This window comes from Mobula hypostoma, chromosome 13 (assembly GCF_963921235.1).
Source record: "Mobula hypostoma chromosome 13, sMobHyp1.1, whole genome shotgun sequence".
Taxonomy (NCBI): domain Eukaryota; kingdom Metazoa; phylum Chordata; class Chondrichthyes; order Myliobatiformes; family Myliobatidae; genus Mobula; species Mobula hypostoma.
This window is the reverse complement of record NC_086109.1, coordinates 1,925,083-1,944,613: the sequence shown is the minus strand read 5'-3', so window position 1 is coordinate 1,944,613 and position 19,531 is coordinate 1,925,083.

Here is a 19,531-nt window from a genome sequence, read left to right as displayed (position 1 = left end):
GGAGGAAGTCATGGAAGGGTTGTCTACAGAGTATCTGTGGGTGGAAGTTAGGAATAGGAAGGGGTCAATAACTTTACTGGGTGTTTTTATAGACCACTCAATAGTAACAGGGACATCGAGGAGCAAAGAGGGAGACGGTTTCTGGAAAGGTGCAATAACAACAATGGGAGTTGTGATAGGGGATTTTAATTTCCCCAATATTGATTGGCATCTCCCTAGAGCAAGGTGTTTAGATTGGGTGGAGTTTGTTAGGTGTGTTCAAGAAGGTTTCCTGACATAATATGTAGATAAGCCTACAAGACGCTTGATCGGGTATTGGGAAATGAACCTGGTCAGGCCTCTCAGTGGGAGAACATTTTGGTGAGAGTGATCACAATTCTATGTCCTCTAGCATAGTAGTGGAGAGGGATAGGAACAGACAAGTTAGGAAAACATTTAATTGGAGTAAGGGGAAATATGAAGCTATCAGGCAGGAACTTGGAAGTATAAATTGGGAGCAGATGTCTCAGGGAAATATATGGCAGAAATGCAACAAATGTTCAGGGGATATTTGCGTGGCTTCTGTATTGGTACATTTCAATGAGACAGGAAAAGGATGGTAGGGCACAGAAACCATGGTGTACAAAGACTGTGGAAAATCTTGTCAAGAAGAAAAGAAAAGCTTACAAAACGTTTAAAAAACTAGGCAATGATAGAGACCTAGAAGATTATAAGGCTAGCAGGAAGGAGTTTAGTGAAATTAGGAGAGCCAGAAAGGGCCATGAGAAGGCCTTTGTGAGCAGGATTAAGGAAAACCCTAAGGCATTCTACAAGTATATGAAGGGGAAGTGGAGAAGGCGTGAGAGAATAGGACCAATCAAGTGTGACAGTGGAACAGTGTGTAAGGAAACAGAGGAGATAGCAGAGGTACTTAGTGAATACTTTGCTTCAGTACTCACTACAGGAAAGGACCTTGGTGATTGTAGGGATGACTAACAGTGGACTGAAAAGCTTGAACTTTTGGACATTAAGAAAGAGGATGTGCTAGAGCTTTTGGAAAGCATCAACTTGGATGAGTCATCAGGACTGGACAATAAATACCCCAGGTTACTATGGGACGAGATTGCTGAGCCTCTGGCAATGATCTTTGCATCACCAATGGTGACAGGAGATGTTTCGGAGGATTGTTGTGGATGTTGTTCCCGTATTCAAGAAAGGGAGTAGAGATAGCCCAGGAAATTATAGACCAGTGAGTCTTACTTCAGTGGTTGGTAAGTTGATGGGGACGATGCTGAGAGAAAGGATTTCACAGAAGGCAAAGAGTGGTTATAGATGGGTCATATTCTGCATGGAGGTTAATGACCAGTGGTGTGCCTCAGGGATCTATACTGGGACCCATTCTGTTCGTGATTTTTATAAATGACCTGGATGAGGAAGTGGAGGGATGGATTAGTAAATTTGCTGATGACACAAAGGATTGTGTTCAAGGGCTGAGAGGTAATGTTACAGTTATATAAGACACTGATCAGACCCCACTTGGAGTACTGTGTTCAGTTCTGGTCACCTCACTAAAAGAAGGATGTGGAAACTATAGAAAGGGTGTAGAGGAGATTTACAAGGGTGTTGCCTGGATTGGGGAGCATGCCTTATGAGAATAGGTTGAGTGAACTTGGCCTTTTCTCCTTGGAGTGACAGAGGATAAGAGGTGACCTGATAGATGATGAGAGGTATTGATCATGTGGATACTCAGAGTCTTTTTCCCAGGGCTGAAATGGCTAACACGAGAGGGCACAGTTTTAAGGTGCTTGGAAGTAGGTACAGGGGAGATGTCAGGGGTAAGTTTTTTACATAGAGGGTGGTGAGTGCATGGAATGGGCTGCCGGCGGTGGTGGTGGAGGCAGATACAATAGGGTCTTTTAAGAGAGTCTTGGATGGGCACATGGATCTTAGAAAAATAGAGGGTTCTGGGTAACCCCAGGTAATTTCTAAAGTAAGTGCATGTTTGGCACAGCATTGTGGGCCAAAGGGACTGTATTGTGCTGTAGGTTTTCTATGTTCTATGGTCTATGATACAGTCTTCAGATAAGGAGTTGACTGAGACCATGAAACATATGAGCAGAATTAGGCCATTTGTCCCATTGAGTGTCAGCAGGTCGGACAGCATCCGTGGAAACGATCAATCAACATTTCGGGCCGGAACCCTTCATCAGGACTTCCTGAGTCCTGACGAAGGGTTCCGGCCCGAAACATTGACCTGTTTTTACTGGTTATAAAAGAGGCCTTCAAAACCAAAGGGAGCATACAGTTCTGGTGAAGACTGAGGGTATTTACTCCCATCATAAAACTGAATTTTACCTGGGCAAGAGTTACGTCTATGTATACAAGGAAAAGAACAAAACTGTCACTTCTGGTGGTAAACCAAATAAAACTGGTGTTATTTGAGGTAAAGTGACTCATTCTCATGGTAACAGTGGCATGGTCTGTGCTAAATTCAGAAGTAACCTGCCTGCAAAAGCTATCAGGCATAGGATTTGGGTGATGCTGTACCCATTAAGAATTTGAAGCAAAGCTGTACGTAAATTGAAAATAAATAGTCAAGTGGTATTAAAAATGATTTCTGGCTGAATCTCATCTTCCTTGGGAATGTTCTGCAACTACTTCCTGGATATGTGCTGAAAGTAGGTGACACACCATTCCAACGCCCCTGTCTGTCACCAGGGGGAATCTCCTGTCTGTCGCTCTATTAAGTCCTATCACCATAGTCCTTTCTGCCTTCAGCGTTCCGTGCTAAGCCTCAAAGCCAGTCCTAGTGCCACAGCCTTGGTTGCTGCTTTCTCCTGAATGACCAAGGGGAATGGTCATGGAGGAATCCTGCACTCTGTGTACCCCTTCTCTCTGTCCCACTGGTCAGTCTACTACCAGCAGCCTGGATCAAGGAATGACCCCCTCACTGAAACTATGATGCCCTCAGCATCCTGGAAGATCTTTAATGCATCAAGCTCCAGCTCCTTAGCACAGTTAGCTATGAGCAGCAGCTGGCCACACTGACCTCAAGCACTCAGCGTCTCCCCGATCTCCCATATCCTGCAGGACAAGCGCACCACTGCCCTAGCTGCTATGTCAGTGCACAGATTGACCCTGCTGAATCTGCTCAGAGACCCACACATATTTGGATTTCCAAATTATGTTTTAAATAGAGATAGATTTCACATCAGTAAAAGCATCAAGGATTATGAATAAAGGGCAGGAAAGTGAACAATACAATTGAATATCTACACAAAGAGGCTACTTGCTCTACATTCTGCCTTTCAAGTGTCACGTACCGCAGGTTCCTGTCCTTACCTACTTTTCTGTCAATTTATCATTTGCTCAATCCTTACCAAACCTTCCTGGGAGCTGGAGATCGTTACCTGCACGTGGTAACTCTCTATGGGTTGCTTCTTGAAGTCAGGCATGCAAGGAACTTTTGTACCCCCTGTCTTATGAGATGTAACTTTCTTCTTTCTTAGTAGTTTCTGACCTGATTCACATGCAGCTATTTCATACATAGTTGCTGTTTGCACAAGGCTAATTATCTCAAAGGAGGATTCTGCTGAAACCATCTGATAGAAAGGTGACTGAGATCCCAGTCTGGATCAGTATACATACTTGCGACATGCACAGCATCCTGCCCATGAACAGAAGAAAAGATAGACGATCTTTCAACTTGTGTTCAATTTCAACTTTCAGCGAGATTAAAAACTCATAGTTTTCCACATGAAAGAACCAACATATTTGATAATTCTATTCACATGACACAATATGAAAATTATTTTGGGATTGAAAGGCTTGTCATATGAAGAGCTTTTGATGGCTCTGGCCTCCTCTCACTGGAAATCGGAAGAATGACAGGTAGCCTCATTGAATGGTGAAAGGCCTTGATCAAGTGGATGTGGAGAAGGGTCACAGCTCAAATAGAGGAGCATCCTTTTAGAATGGAGATGAGGAGGAATTTCTTTAGCCAGAGAGTTGAGTACCTGTGGAATTCTTTGGCTGTGGAGGCCAGGTCATTGAGTATACTGAAGGCAAAGGTTGATAGATTCTTGTTTGGTCAGGGCATGAAGGGATGTGGGGAGAAGGCAGGAGATTGGGACTGCTGCAAATCCTGCCAGAGTTGACGTGCGTCTGATGTTGGCTCCAACCTTACTCGGAATTGTGTCTTCACCCTTGAAATAGCGCTTCGCAAGTCATACCTAGTTTTCTTGTACAGACCTGGGTCACCAGACTTAAATACCACAGATCTGGCATTTCCTGGTTTCCTGGATGAACTCCTGGTTCATCCTCGGCTGCTGGTTTGGGAATGTACAGCAAGTTTTCTTCAGCACAGTCTCGTCCACACAGGTTTAATGAAGTCGGTAACAAGTGACTTGTTGATGGTAATTATTTGCGATTGCTTTTTCAGGCTGGCCTGGTTAAAATCCGCCAGAATGGTCATGAAGGAATCAGGGTGTGATATTTTGTGTATGTTGATCCCATTGCTCAGTTCAACTAAACTCTTTGACATTGGCCTGAGGTGGACTCTTTTCCACTACCAAAATGATCACAGAAATGTCCTGCGGCAGGTAAAATGGATGGAACTTATTGTGAGATATTCCAGGTCTGGTGAGCAGAATTGGGACAACACTGATATATTTGTGCACCAAGAGGAGTTGGCCATAAGGCATTCACCTCTGCCTCTGCTTTTGAGAGGCTTGACAGTCCTATCCTGATGGTTTATAGTAAACCAGTCAATCTGAACCGCTGCCTCTGGTATGGAAGGTGTTAACCAGGATTCCATCAAACAAAAGGTTCACACAGTCCTAATGTTCCTCTGATACAGTACCCTTGCACTGAGATCTTCGATTTTATTTACTGGAGACTGTATATTTATCAGAAAGATGGTCGGTTAGGATTGGGAGTCTAAAATCCCGTTCTCCTTGACGCATTTGTATCCCTGGCCTGCAGCCACGTTTCCTACATGGTATCTAGCGAGAAGTACGGCAACAATTGGCATAGTTTCTGTCAGTTTTAAGCAATATTGTTTATTCAATTGCATTAAGTCATCTTTATTAACTGTACAGTCCTTGGAAGCAGTTGTGATTCTTAGCTGTATCAGGTTGAAAGGGGAATATTTAATCGTATTCATTGAGCTCTGCTGCTCGAGATGGCCATTCCATAAGGAACCCCAGAATTTTTTAAAATATTAGTTTGTGATTATATTCAAACTCTTATTTTATCAGGCATTGAAAGCTGCAGTGACATAAATTTCAACATTTATAGATTTGCACAATTATGCAAAATAATTACCATATATAGTTCACAAAATCAGTACCTCCTTATGACCAATGGTTGGAATATAATTTCTATGGTGATCCACATGCATTCACCATTTGAAAAAAAGGGTTAAATTAATTTCTACAAAATAAAAACATTAAATAATGCATAAGCTGCAAATATTTTTAATAATTTTGAAAACTTTGAGTAATTTCATCAGAGTAGATACTTTATATAAAAAAATTCCAGGGTGTTCCATCAAGGTTTTGTGTAACAGACCAAGCAATGTGCTTTATTAGTGTATTTAGATAGGGTTTCTCCACTGAGGTTGGGTGGGACTACAACCAGAGGTCATGGGTTAAGGGTGAAAGGTGAAAAGTTTAAAAAGAACGTGAGGGGAAACTTTCACTCAGAGGTTTGTGAAAGTGTGGAATGAGATGGCAGCAAAAGTGTGCATGCAAGCTTGATTTCAACATTTTAAGAGAAGTTTGAATAACCATATAACCATATAACAATTACAGCAGGGAAACAGGCCATCTCAGCCCTTCTAGTCCGTGCTGAATGTTTACTCTCACCTAGTCCCACCAACCTGCACTCAGCCCATAACCCTCCATTCCTTTCCTGTCCATATAGCTGTCCAATTTAACTTTAAATGACAACATCGAACCTGCCTCAACCACTTCTGCTGGAAGCTCGTTCCACACAGCTACCACTCTCTGAGTAAAGAAGTTCCCCCTCATGTTACCCCTAAACTTTTGCCCTTTAAATCTCAACTCATGTCCTCTTGTTTGAATCTCCGCTACTCTCAATGGAAAAAGCCTATCCATGTCAACTCTATCTATCCTCCTCATAATTTTAAATACCTCTATCAAGTCCCCCCTCAACTGTCTATGCTCTAAAGAATAAAGACCCAACTTGTTCAGCCTTTCTTTGTAATTTAGGACAGTGATGAAACCCAGGTAACATTCTAGTAAAGCTTCGTTGTACTCTCTCTATTTTGTTATCATCTTTCCTATAATTCGGTGAGCAGAACTGTACACAATACTCCAAATTTGGCCTTACCAATGCCTTGTACAATTTCAACATTACATCCCAATTCCTATACTCAATGCTCTGATTTATAAAGACCAGCATACCAAAAGCTTTCTTCACCTCCCTATCCACATGAGATTACACCTTCAGGAAACTATGCACCATTATTCCTAGGTCCCTCTGTTCTACAGCATTCTTCAATGCCCTACCATTTACCATGTATATCCTATTTTGATTAGTCCTACCAAAATGTAGCACCTCACATTTATCAGTATTAAACTCCATCTGCCATCTTGCAGCCCTCTCTTCTAATTGGCCTAAATCTCCCTGCAAGCTTTGAAAACCTACTTCATTATCCATAACTCCACCTATCTTAGTATCATCTGCATACTTACTCATGCAATTTACCACCCTATCATCCAGATCATTAATGTATATGACAAACAACACTGGACCCAGTACAGATCCTTGAGACACACCACTAGTCACCGGCCTCCAATCTGACAAACAATCTGACAATCTACTCTCTGGCGTCTCCCACCCGGGTACATGGGTAGCAGGTTAATGGAGGGCTATGTTTAATGCAGGAGATAGGTGTAGACAGTTTAAATGGTTTTGCCATAGATTTGTGAACCTTAGGGCCTGTTTCTTCACCGTCCTTCTCTGTGACTCTACTATGCTGACCGCCAAGGTAAGAACAGAAGAAATATCTTTATCTGCTGAAGGGTTTTGGCCTGAAACATCAACTGGACTCTATTCCTAGATGCTGCCTGGCCTGCTGAGTTCCTCCAGCATTTTGTGTGTGTTGCTCAGGTTTCTAGCATCTGCAGACTTTCTCTTGTTTGTGATCTTTAACATAGATATTTAAAAAACACATTTTAATATTTACTCAAAGCAAAACAATGGTTACTTCCTGTACTTCCTACTTTCGCATCGTGTAACGACACTGTCCATCAGAAGGCAACAGCAAACCACTTGTGTGGAGATATTTGCCAAGAACTATCATAGAAAGACCATGAACATCCACATTTAACAATACAGCACATAGCGGCCGAACAAACTTCCTACTTCACAATATAGTTGTACCTGTGAGTAGCTCCACCAATACAGTAACTGCTGAAGTGATAAAAGAAAAAAGTCTAGTCACTACACTACGGCTCAGATTACTGCTACATTCACAGTTCATGATACAGAGTCTATATTGGGGATGATTAAATCAATATTGAACCACCACTTTGCAGAGCATCATAATGCATTTTGAAATGGGACCCCAAGATTGTGATTCATTGATGCCTCGTGTCTAACTCGCAGTGTCCTCCTACACCTTTCTAATAAAGTAAGGGTAAAACTTAGCACTTCCTCTTTTGATGCTCAACACATGCAAAATGCTGGAGGAACTCAGCAAGTCAGGCAGTGTCTACGGAAATGAATAAGCAGTCGACGTTTCAGGCTGATATCCTTCTTCAGGGCTGGAAAGGAAGGGGGAACAACAGAATAAAAAGGAGAGGGGAAGGAGGATAACTAGAAGTTGGCAGGTGAGAAAGGTAAAGGGCTGGAGAAGATGGACTCTGATAGGACAGGAGTAGACCATGGGAGAAACAGAAGAAGGAGGGGCACCAGGGGGAGCTGATAGCAAGGTGAGGAGAAGAGGTAGGAGGAAAAGAATAAAAGAGTAGAAGGAGAAATCGATGTTCATGAGAAGAAGAGACATCGAGTATAGAATATTGAGTTGTCATGTTAGTGGCTTATCAGCAAGAGCAAGAGGAGAATAAAGAATTTGGCTGTGCTCCATACTGCACTGACAGATTTCCAGCTATTGCTGTGGGTCAGTATCACAGTCAGAGTCAGCTTTAAATTCACCAGAATATGTGGTGACAATTGCTAACTTTGCGGCAGCTGTACAGTACAATGTGTATTAATAGGGGGATAAGAAAGCTGTGAATTACAGTAACTATATATATGTAGTGTTCATGGGTTCAATGTCCATTTAGATAGTTGGATAGAAGCTGTTCCTGAATCATTGAGTGTGTGCCTTCAGGCTCCTGTACCTCCTCCTTAATGGCAGCAATGAGAAGAAGGCATGTTCTGGGTAATGGGTTTCCTAATGATGGATGCCAACTTTTTGAGTCATCGCTCCTTGAAGATATCCTGGATACAATGGAGACTAGTGCTTAAGACGGAGCTGAACAAGGTTTTCAACTCTCTGCAGTTTATTTTAATCCTGTGCCATAGCCCCCACACCCACATACCAGATGATGATGCAGCCAGTAGGAATACTCTCCACGGTACTCCTGTGGAAACTTGCGTCCTTCATCTTGCCCTGTATGAAGTCTGCAATCAGTCCTGAATGTGTGTTTGAAATGGTTGGAAAGAGTCCATCCTCACCCTTCCATAACCCCTGTGGTATGTCCCAGGTTTCATTGATGGATCTCCTCTGGAGGTCTAGTGAGTGTGTGGAGGTGCTGTTAGACAGGAAGAGTATTCCTTCAGCTCACACAACATGGCATTGATAAGGAGCGGGGAGGTTATGCTGCACCTGTACAGGGTACCGGTGAGGCCGCACCTGGAGTACTTCTTGCAGTTCTGGTGTCCATATTTGAGGAAGGATATACTGGCTTTGCAGAGGAGGTTCACCAAGTTGATTCCAGAGATGAGAGGGTTAGATTATGAGGAGAGATTGGGTTGCCAGGGACTGTACTCACTGGAATTCAGAAGGATCAAAGGCGATCTTACAGGAACTTATGAAAGGGATAGATCAACTCTAGGCAGGAAAGCTGTTTCCACTGGTAGGTGAGACAAGAATGAGGGGACATAGCCTCAAGGTTCGAGGGGGTAAATTTAGGCCAGAGATGAGGAGGAACTGCTTTTCTCAAAGACTGGTGGATCTGTGGAATTCATTGCCCAATGAAGCAGTGGAGGGTACCTCATTAAAAATATCTAAGACAAGGTTGGATAGAGTTTTGCATAATAGAGGAATTACGAATTATGGGGAAAAGGTAGGTAGGTGGAGATGAGTCCATGGTCAGGTCAGCCAAGGTCTTATTCAGTGGCAGAGCAGGCTTGACGGGCCAGATGGCCTACTCCTGGTTCTATTTCTTATGAAGTGGAAATGAGCATGAGAGATGTCTAACAGGAAATGTGGTGTAGGAGCCTCTAACAATATGTAGAAGGGAAAGGAATGATGCCAGTGTCTGACAGACAGGCTGAGACAGGGAAAATTATTTTAGTTTAAGGAACTAGCAGCGAAACTAAACTGAACTCTCTTCAGTTCCACCTTCACTGAAATAAAAACATAACATATTGGCAATAGTCAGCATTTTTTGTTTTTATTTTAGATTTCCAGGATCTGATGTTTCTAAATTTCTGCCCCATTTCTACTGGCTGTGGCAAACAAACAGTTTCTTGGAACTCAGAGAGAAGTTGAAAGTGTGTTTGCACTGGGGTTTGTATCGTGTCACTCTGCATATCTCAGTATGAGTTGCTGGGTGGTTTACAGTGACACCAGGACGTTGCGTTCCAACACCTTTATTCTGTAAGTCATTTTCTGCTTGGTTAACCCACAGCTACCTCCGGACTGGAAAATGCACTGCAGCTGGTCACTGCACGTGTCAGTTGTCACATTTTAATTACCGACTAAACACCAGACGAAGAAAACCAGTCATCTGAATTGTACCAAAGATAACCCAGTAACCAGAGTTTTATTTATTTTATTTTATTTTATTGAGATACAGCATCAAATAGGCCCTTCTGGCCCTTCAAGCCTCAATGCACAGTAACCCACTAATTTCACCCTAGCCGACTCACAGGACAGTTTACAATGAGCCATTAACCTACCAGCCAGTACGTTGTTGGAATCTGGGAGGACACCAGAGCACCTGGAGGAAATGTACACAGTCACAGTGAGAACATACAAACTCCTTGCAGGCTGCACAGGGAATTGAACCTGGGTCGACTGTACTGTAAAGTGTTGTACTAAACGCTGCACAACTATTCCACCTTTGGTGGATCCAACTCAACAATTCAAGGTTCTTTCTCTTCACCATCTGATTCCAGAATGATCCACGTGCCCATGGACCATATCTCAATACTTTCTGTTCTCCATCTTTGTCTAGTCCTTTAATTTGTAGATTTCAATGTCTTCTGTACTATACTTCCAGAACAAAGCAACAGATTTCACACAGTATCTTAGTGATAATAGATCAGTTTCAGGTTGTGCCACTCGTTGGAAACATTACAGCCTGGTATGAAAACCCCAGTGCCCAGCAATGGAAATGTCTACAGGAACTGCTGGACACAGCCCAGTCCGTCACAGGCAAAGCGCTCCACACCTTTGATCGCATTTACAAGGAGCACCGCCACGAGAAAGCAGCAGCCACCATCAAGGACCCCTGCTATCGGGGCCATGCTCTCTTCTTGCTGTCACCATCAGGAAAAAGGTGCAGGAGCCTTAGGTCCCAGAGTCCTGGGTTCAGAAACAGTTATCTTTCAACCATCCGGCTCCTGCCCGATGTGGATAACTACTCACCTCAATTCTGAACTGACTCCACAACCTATGGGCTCAATTTCAAGGACTCTGCAACTTGTCTTCTCAGTATTGTTTATCTATCTATCTACATATTTATTGTTTTTATTATTTATTTGCGCAAATTGTCTTTTGCTTGTTGGTTGTTTTTAACTCTTTGTTTATGATTTTCATAAATTCTATTACATTTCTCATTTTCCTGTAAATTACCTCAAGAAAATAAATTTCAGGGTGGTCTATGGTGATATCATATATACTTGGATAATAAATTTATTTTGCCTTTACTTTGAATTTGATACACTAGCTGTATCAAACAAGGAACAGCAACCAGGCCTCAGGAGGTGGAAGCCAAGGACCCCCCTGCTTTCAATGATTGCTTGTGCTTTGGTATTTCAAAACCTTCAATGCATTGATGAATTTCAGAAATTAACTTTGCTGAAACAGACTGAACGACGTCAAACGATTAAAGCAGAACTTGCAGAAAAAGGAAAGCTAAGCTTGGCTGATGTTTCAAAGTGGATTTGGTAACCTATTCCAATGTGGGGGGGGGGGGTTGATCTTCACTGAGGGTCCCGGTCAGGGTGGGAGCACAGGAGGGGGTCGGGAATGGGTCCAGAACTTGGTGATCGAGCCCCGCATTGCGAGTGAGTTGAGAAAGAGCAGGAACAGAGACATGGAGCAGAGCTGCAAAAGCGAAGTGCGGATGTGGACAGCGAGGGCAGGGTGACTGCACACCTTCCATCACACAGCTGGAGAAGTTTAGAGTGTCAGGGCAGCTCGCCTTCGCTGTCCGGAGGTGGAACTCAGAGCTGCCAGCAGTGACAGAATGGTGCATGTCATTCCTGCTGCCAGGGTTAAAGTGATTACAGACACCGGTGCATGGACATGCCCAACAGAGAGGGACCAGGAGACCAGTCAGTGTACAAGTATCCCTCAGAGAAAGTGTTCAAAGTTCAACTTTCAAAGTAAATTCATTATCCAAGTATGCATATGTCACCATGTACTATTCAGACGTACATCTTCTTGTGGGCACACAGTAGATCAAAGAAATAAAATAGAGTCATTTAAAACTACACCCACACAAACAGATTGACAAACAATCAATATGCAAAAGATAACAAAATGGGCAAATCAAAGAAAAACAAATCATAATGATCAATTAATAGGTGAGTATCTGATACAGAGAACGTGAGCTGTAGACCCCTTGAAAGAGAGTCCACTGGTTATGGAATCAGTTCAATATGAGGGGAGTGAAGTTACAATATCCCCCAGAGGGAGAGGGACTGGAAAATGCATGTTTTACCACTCTCAGATCGATTGTGATAAAGTGCAGTAATTACAGTGTGTAACAGATATTTGGGGAGAACCATTGGATTGAGAAGAAACTCATTAGATTTCCTAAAGCAAGATCCTCAGGGCCTGGGCTGTCATGGTCCGTCCCCCCTCCGGCTAATCTGTTGCTCTGTGCTGGTGGTCTGTGGTTTTCTGGTTCGGTTCATATATCTCCTCCCACGCTAACTTCCTGTCTGCTCAGCTCTCAATCACTTGTACAGGCCAACGGTGTAGGAGGGCCCAACAGCTGAGTGAAAACTCCCTTTTCTCTCTCTTGTATTTTCTTCCCTGTCCATGGCATCTACGTTGTTGGACAAGGGCAGGCTATGGGTGATGTTCGCTCCTCGAAACATGAATCTGTAAAACTTCTCTCTGAAGAGAATCAGAATCTGGCTTGTTATCACTGATGTATGTTATGAAATGTGTTGTTTTGTGACAGCAGTATAGTGCAGTATATAACATATACTATCAATTACAAAAATTGGAGTTTCCCTCTCCACACTGCTGATGAATCCAAAGGAGCGGCAGAGATCAATACCGTTTGGCACCGGCAGAGTCACGGGAGCTGCCAGTCAGTGTTGAACTCAGCATAGGACTGCCTTAGGGACTTCAGCTCCGGATTTTTCCCTGGGATTTACTCCTGGAGACATCCCCACGAGTGGGTATAGCCGCAAGGCAGCCGAGGTCTGAGAACTGGGTTTTCCTTCTCCAAGTTACCAGATCTTCTAAAATATCTTTAAGGACAGTTAATGCTACTTGATAATGTGGATTGATCAATATCTTCAGGCAGTAGTTGCTGATTGGATTGTTACATTCATTAACTTTCTTTTTGCAATACTGGATCAGGACTTCGTAATTCCTTATTAAAGCAGTAACAGCAAAATGCCTTGACAGTCGTACAACTCTAAATTATGTTAACATTGTACAAAAGAAAATTCCAGGTATGTGGGAACAAAGGCTATGTGCGTGGGAGCATCTCAGTTACTGCGTGGCAGCGCCTGTGCAGCTTAAAGGGAACAGTGATCCTCATAAATCTTTTAGAAACCATAGAAACTATAGCACAGAAATAGGCCTTTTAGCCCTTCTTGGCTGTGCCGAACCATTTTCTGCCTAGTCCCACTGACCTGCACACGGACCATATCCCTCCATACACCACCCATCCATGTATCTGTCCAATTTATTCTTAAATGTTAAAAAAGAACCCGCATTTACCACCTCATCTGGCAGCTCATTCCATACTCCCACCACTCTCTGTGTGAAGAAGCCCCCCCTAATGTTCCCTTTAAACCTTCCCCCCCTCACCCTTAACCCATGTCCTCTGGTATTTTTCTCCCCTTGCCTCAGTGGAAAAAGCCTGCTTGCATTCACTCTATCTATACCCATCATAATTTTATATACCTCTACCAAATCTCCCCTCATTCTTCTACGCTTCAGGGAATAAAGTCCTAACCTATTCAACCTTTCTCTGTAACTGAGTTTCTCAAGTCCTGGCAACATCCTTGTAAACCTTCTCTGCACTCTTTCAACCTTATTTATATCCTTCCTGTAATTTGGTGACCAAAACTGAACACAATACTCCAGATTCGGCCTCACCAATGCCTTATACAACCTCATCATAACATTCCAGCTCTTATACTCAATACTTCGATTAATAAAGGCCAATGTACCAAAAGCTCTCTTTACGACCCTATCTACTTGTGACGCCACTTTTAGGGAATTTTGTATCTGTATTCCCAGATCCCTCTGTTCTACTGCACTCCTCAGTGCCTTACCATTAACCCTGTATGTTCTATGTTGGTTTGTCCTTCCAATGTGCAATACCTCACACTTGTCTGTATTAAACTCTATTTGTCATTTTTCAGCCCATTTTTCCAGCTGGTCCAAGTCCCTCTGCAGGCTCTGAAAACCTTCCTCACTGTCTACTACACCTCCAATCTTTGTATCATCAGCAAATTTGCTGATCCAATTTACCACATTATCATCCAGATCATTGATATAGATGATAAATTACAATGGACCCAGCACTGATCCCTGTGGCACACCACTAGTCACAGGCCTCCACTCAGAGAAGCAATTCTCTACCACCACTCTTTGGCTTCTTCCATTGAGCCAATGTCTAATCCAATTTACCACCGCTCCATGTATACCTAGCGATTGAATTTTCCTAACTAACCTCCCATGCGGGACCTTGTCAAAGGCCTTACTGAAATCCGTGTAGACAATATCCACTGCCTTCCCTTCACCCACTTTCCTGGTAACCTCCTCGAAAAACTCCAATAGATTGGTCAAACATGACCTACCACGCACAAAGCCATGTTGACTCTCCCTAATAAGCCCCTGTCTATCCAAATGCTTGTAGGTTCTGTCTCTTAGTACTCCCTCCAATAACTTACCTACTACTGACGTTAAACTTACTGGCCTATAATTTCCCGGATTACTATTCGATCCTTTTTTAAACAATGGAACAACATGAGCCACTCTCCAATCCTCCGGCACCTCACCCGTAGACAGCGACATTTTAAATATTTCTGCCAGGGCCCCCGCAATTTCAACACTAGTCTCCTTCAAGGTCCGAGGGAACACTCTGTCAGGTCCCGGGGATTTATCCACTTTAATTTTCCTCAAGACAGCAAGCACCTCCTCCTTTTCAATCTGTACAGTTTCCATGATCTCACTACTTGTTTCCCTCAATTCCATAGACTTCATGCCAGTTTCCTTAGTAAATACAGACGCAAGAAACCTATTTAAGATCTCCCCCACTTCCTTTGGTTCCACACATAGCCGACCACTCTGATCTTCAAGAGGACCAATTTTATCCCTTACAATCCTTTTGCTCTTAATATCCCTGTAAAAGCTCTTTGGATTATCCTTCACTTTGACTGCCAAGGCAACCTCATGTCTTCTTTTAGCACTCCTGATCACTTTCTTAAGTATTTTCTTGCACTTCTTATACTCCTCAAGCACCTTACTTACTCCCTGCTTCCTATACACGTCATACAACTCCCTCTTCTTCTTTATCAGAGTTGCAATATTCCATGAGAACCAAGGTTCCTTATTCCTATTCAATTTGCCTTTAATCCTGACAGGAACATACAAACTCTGCACTCTCAAAAGTTCCCCTTTGAAGGCTTCCCACCTACCAATCACATCTTTGCCAGAGAACAACCTGTCCCAATCCACGCTTTTTAGATCTTTTCTCATTTCTTCAAATTTGGCCTTCTTCTAGTTCAGAACCTCAACCCTAGGACCAGATCTATCCTTGTCCATGATCAAATTGAAACTAATGGTGTTATGATCACTGGAACCAAAGTGCTCCCCTACACAGACTTCCGTCACTTGCCCTAACTCGTTTCCTAACAGGAGATCCAATATTGCATCCCCTCTAGTTAGTCCCTCTATATATTGATTTAGAAAACTTTCCTGAACACATTTTACAAACTCTAAACCATCTAGACCCCTAACAGTATGGGAGTCCCAATCAATGTATGGAAAATTAAAATCCCCTACCACCACAACTTTATGTTTCCTGCAGTTGGCTGCTATCTCTCTGCAGATTTGCTCTTCCAAGTCTCGTTGACTATTGGGTGGTTTGTAATACAATCCCACTAATGTGGCCATACCTTTCCTGTTTCTCAGCTCCACCCATAAGGACTCAGTAGACAAGCCCTCTAATCTGTCCTGCCTGAGCACTGCTGTAATATTTTCCCTAACAAGCAATGCTACTCTCCCACCTTTCATTCCTCTGCCTCGATCAGATCTGAAACATCGGAACCCTGAAATATTAAGCTGCCAGTCCTGCCCCTCCTGCATTCTGCATTCTTTGCAGTTTAACATATTTCCTAACCTGAACAAAATACTCAAATGTGTCTTAATGATATCTGCTAAAACACTAGCCATGCCTTGTACATTCTCATCCACGTTGTTAATATACACTCAGTGGCCACTTTATTAGGTACACCCATACACCTGCTCATTAATGCAAATATCTAATCAGCCAATCACGAGGCAGCAACTCAATACACAAACACAAGCAGACGTGGTTAAGAGGTTCAGTTGTTGTTCAGACAAAATATCTGAATGTGGAGGAAATGTGATCCAAGTGACTTTGCCTCCAGGCAACCAACAGATTTGCCTGTATTATCGATGACCCGGGTGGGTGGAGGGGGTTTTGGCCGGCGGGCAAAACAGAACAACAACACCTTGACTTTCAGGCTGACAAGAGTTTGGAAAAACAGTGTTTGTGTCTGCTGGGTCCATGTTTGGCGAGAGCGTTCTGTCACAATGGTGGGGCATTGGGAGCAAGGGTGGACCCAAATGCAAGGCACATCTTGTGAGGTTAATTAAATTGAGCTTATTGTTCGATACCAGGAGAGCAAAGCAGGAGCAGGAGTAGCAAACTGGACAAGGACTCAGGACAACAACTAGGCTGGGACTAGGGGTCTGGGCTTGGACTCGAAATTGGATCCCAAAACTAGAGGCGACATGAAGAGGCTAGGGTATGGACTCCGAGCCAGAGACTGGGCAAGGACCCAGTACCTGGGTCTTGCCTCGGGCTCGGACCCCAGAACCAGGCAAGGACATGACATGGGCTAGGGAGAGGAGGAACATGGAAGACAGAGCCTCGGTCTCGGAGAGCAGGTACATGGACCCATGGACACATGCACAGAACACAGAGTCTGGACCCCTCCTTGGGTACAGGACATAGGGCTGGGACTCGCACACAGAACAGAGAGCCGGGACCTCTCCTTGTGTACAGGACATAGGGCCAGGACTCATGACCCTCCACGGGGCAACAGCAAGACGGCCTGACTTACCCCACGGAGACAACGACAAGACAAGACAGAACATGACCCCCCACAGGGCAACGGCAAGACGGCCAGACCTACCCCATGGAGGCAAGGACAAGACATGACAAGACATGACTCCCCACAGGGCAACGGCAAGATGGCCAGACTTACCCCCACGGAGGCGAGGACCAGACAAGACAAGACATGACCCCCCCCCCCCAGCGGGGCAACAGCAAGACGGCCTGACTTACCCCATGGAGGCGAGGACAAGACAAGACCAACACGAATGAACACCAGACAGTACCTATCTAGCTCCGGCAATAGAACTAGATGGAAGTGCAGGCAGGGGCTGCAGATGAGGGCTAGAGGCAAGAGGGGCAGAGAAGGGGTTCAGACAAGGGGGTAGGACAGGAATCACAGACCGCCAGGGCCAGGACTTGACTCAGAACTGGGAAGCCGCCAGGGCCAGGACTTGACTTGGTGCTTGACTGCCGCCAGGGTCAGGACTTGACTTGGTGCTTGAATGCCGCTGGAGCCAGGACTTGACTTGGAGCCTCCGGGTAGTGGCCAGCTCTCGACTCAGCCCGGGAACAGTAGACAGCGGTTCTTGATTCCCTTCCGGCGAGTTAACTGATGGACCCACACCGGTGAGGAAACTTTGCAGGCTCGCTTTGGCGAGGTAGCTGGACAGGGTTGCTCCGGTGAGGAAAGGCGAATTACCGGCACTCGCTTCGGTAGAGACTAGGCTTGCTCCGGCCAGATGACATCGGCACACCGTACCTTGGTGACTTTGCAGATGCTCCTGCGCCGAACGGCTGAAAGCCGGAGAGTATAAACTACCGGTTCAGCCAAGTGTTAATTGCCTCTAACCCCCAAAGTCGAGGGACACGGGAAAACAGGGAATCAACAGTCCGGATTGTAACATAAACAAGGTAAATTTAAAGGGACCCTGATCCGGACCATGACATTATCCTCTGCTTCCTAAAGTCAATTGTGTATCTAATTAACTAGCTCTGCCTGAATTCCTTGCAATCTGATGTTACAGAACAGCCGACCATGTGGAACCAATTCAAAATCCTCACTAAGGTCAGTGTTGAGCACATTTACTACACTGCCCTTATCAACCTTCTTATTCACACCATTGGAAAACCAATCAAGTTCATCAGACATGATCTCCCAGAGAACCCCTATCTTTCCAGATGCATGTATAATTATTTTATCAGAATCCTCTCCAGTAAATTAACTACCACAGATCTTAGACTTCGTGGTCTACTCTTCCAAGGTTTTTCTTCGCAGCCTTTCTTCAATAAAGGTAAAACATTCACAACCCTCCAGTCTACTGGTGACTAATGATGCAAATATCTCAACCAGGGCTTCTACAATCTCATCTCTAATGGGTTTGGTTAGGCCATGGAGATTTGTCTACCCTCATATATTTTAATTTGTCCAGCACCTCCTCTGCTTTAATGTTGACTATCCTCAAGACCTTCACATTAATTTAGATATACCAAACGATGGCCTCCACAGCATTCTGTGGCAATGAATTCCACAGGTTCACAACACTCCTGCTGAAGAAATCCCTACTCACCTCTTTTGTAAATGGATGTTCCTCTATTCTAAAATTGTACCCTCAGGTCCTAGACTCTCCCACGAAAGGAAACATTCTCTCCACATCCACTCTATCTAGGCCTTTCAATATTGGATAGCTTTCAATGAGTTCCCTCTCCCCCATACTGCTAAATTCCAGTGAGTACAGCCCAGAGCCATTAAACCATCTTCATATATTAATCCTTACTTTCCTAAAACCAATCTTGAGAATGTCTCCTGGACTCTGTCCATTGCCAGCAGGTTCTTCCTGAAATAAGCAGAACAAAACTGGACACAATACTCCAAGTGTGGTCTGATCAATGCCAAATGAAGCCTCAGGATTGCATCCTTGTCAGTGTTCTGTATCCGTGGATCACAGTTCAACAGATCCCACTGTAGCCCCCAGTCAAAGGCCTGGTCGGTCATGTTCAGGGATCTCGGTTTCCCAGGGCACTGCTTGTTAATTGCCCAGACTGAGGTCTGAGCTCAGCAAGATTTTTATTCCTCAGCCTTCATGCTGTGCTGTGCAGAGTAATACCCTGTGTATTAATTACACTGAATATAGCGTCCCAGTGAGTGACACAGTACACGGACACAACCACACACCTGCAAATCAAAGGCTGAGGGAGATGGAGGATTATGTTGGAGACATGAACCCTGTGACCCAGGGTGTGCTATAGGGATCAGTACCTTGACTCTTACCACACTGCTCTGCATACGAGGTATGAGAGGTAACTGTACAGTGGCATGAAACTTGGTAGAGTTTTAGATCCTAAGGGAGCAGCTGGTAAACTTGGCAGAGGAATGGTAGATGGAATTTAATCCTGATAAATGTGAAGTATTGCAGACTGGAAGTGTGCACGATGCTCCCAGGATGATCCGATCCAGAGTGGAGCTCTCAACAAGCTCAGAGGACTTTTTTGTCATTAGATTAGGTTATGAGAACACTCAGTCCTCTTTTATTGTCATTTAGAAATGCATACATGCATTAAGAAATAAT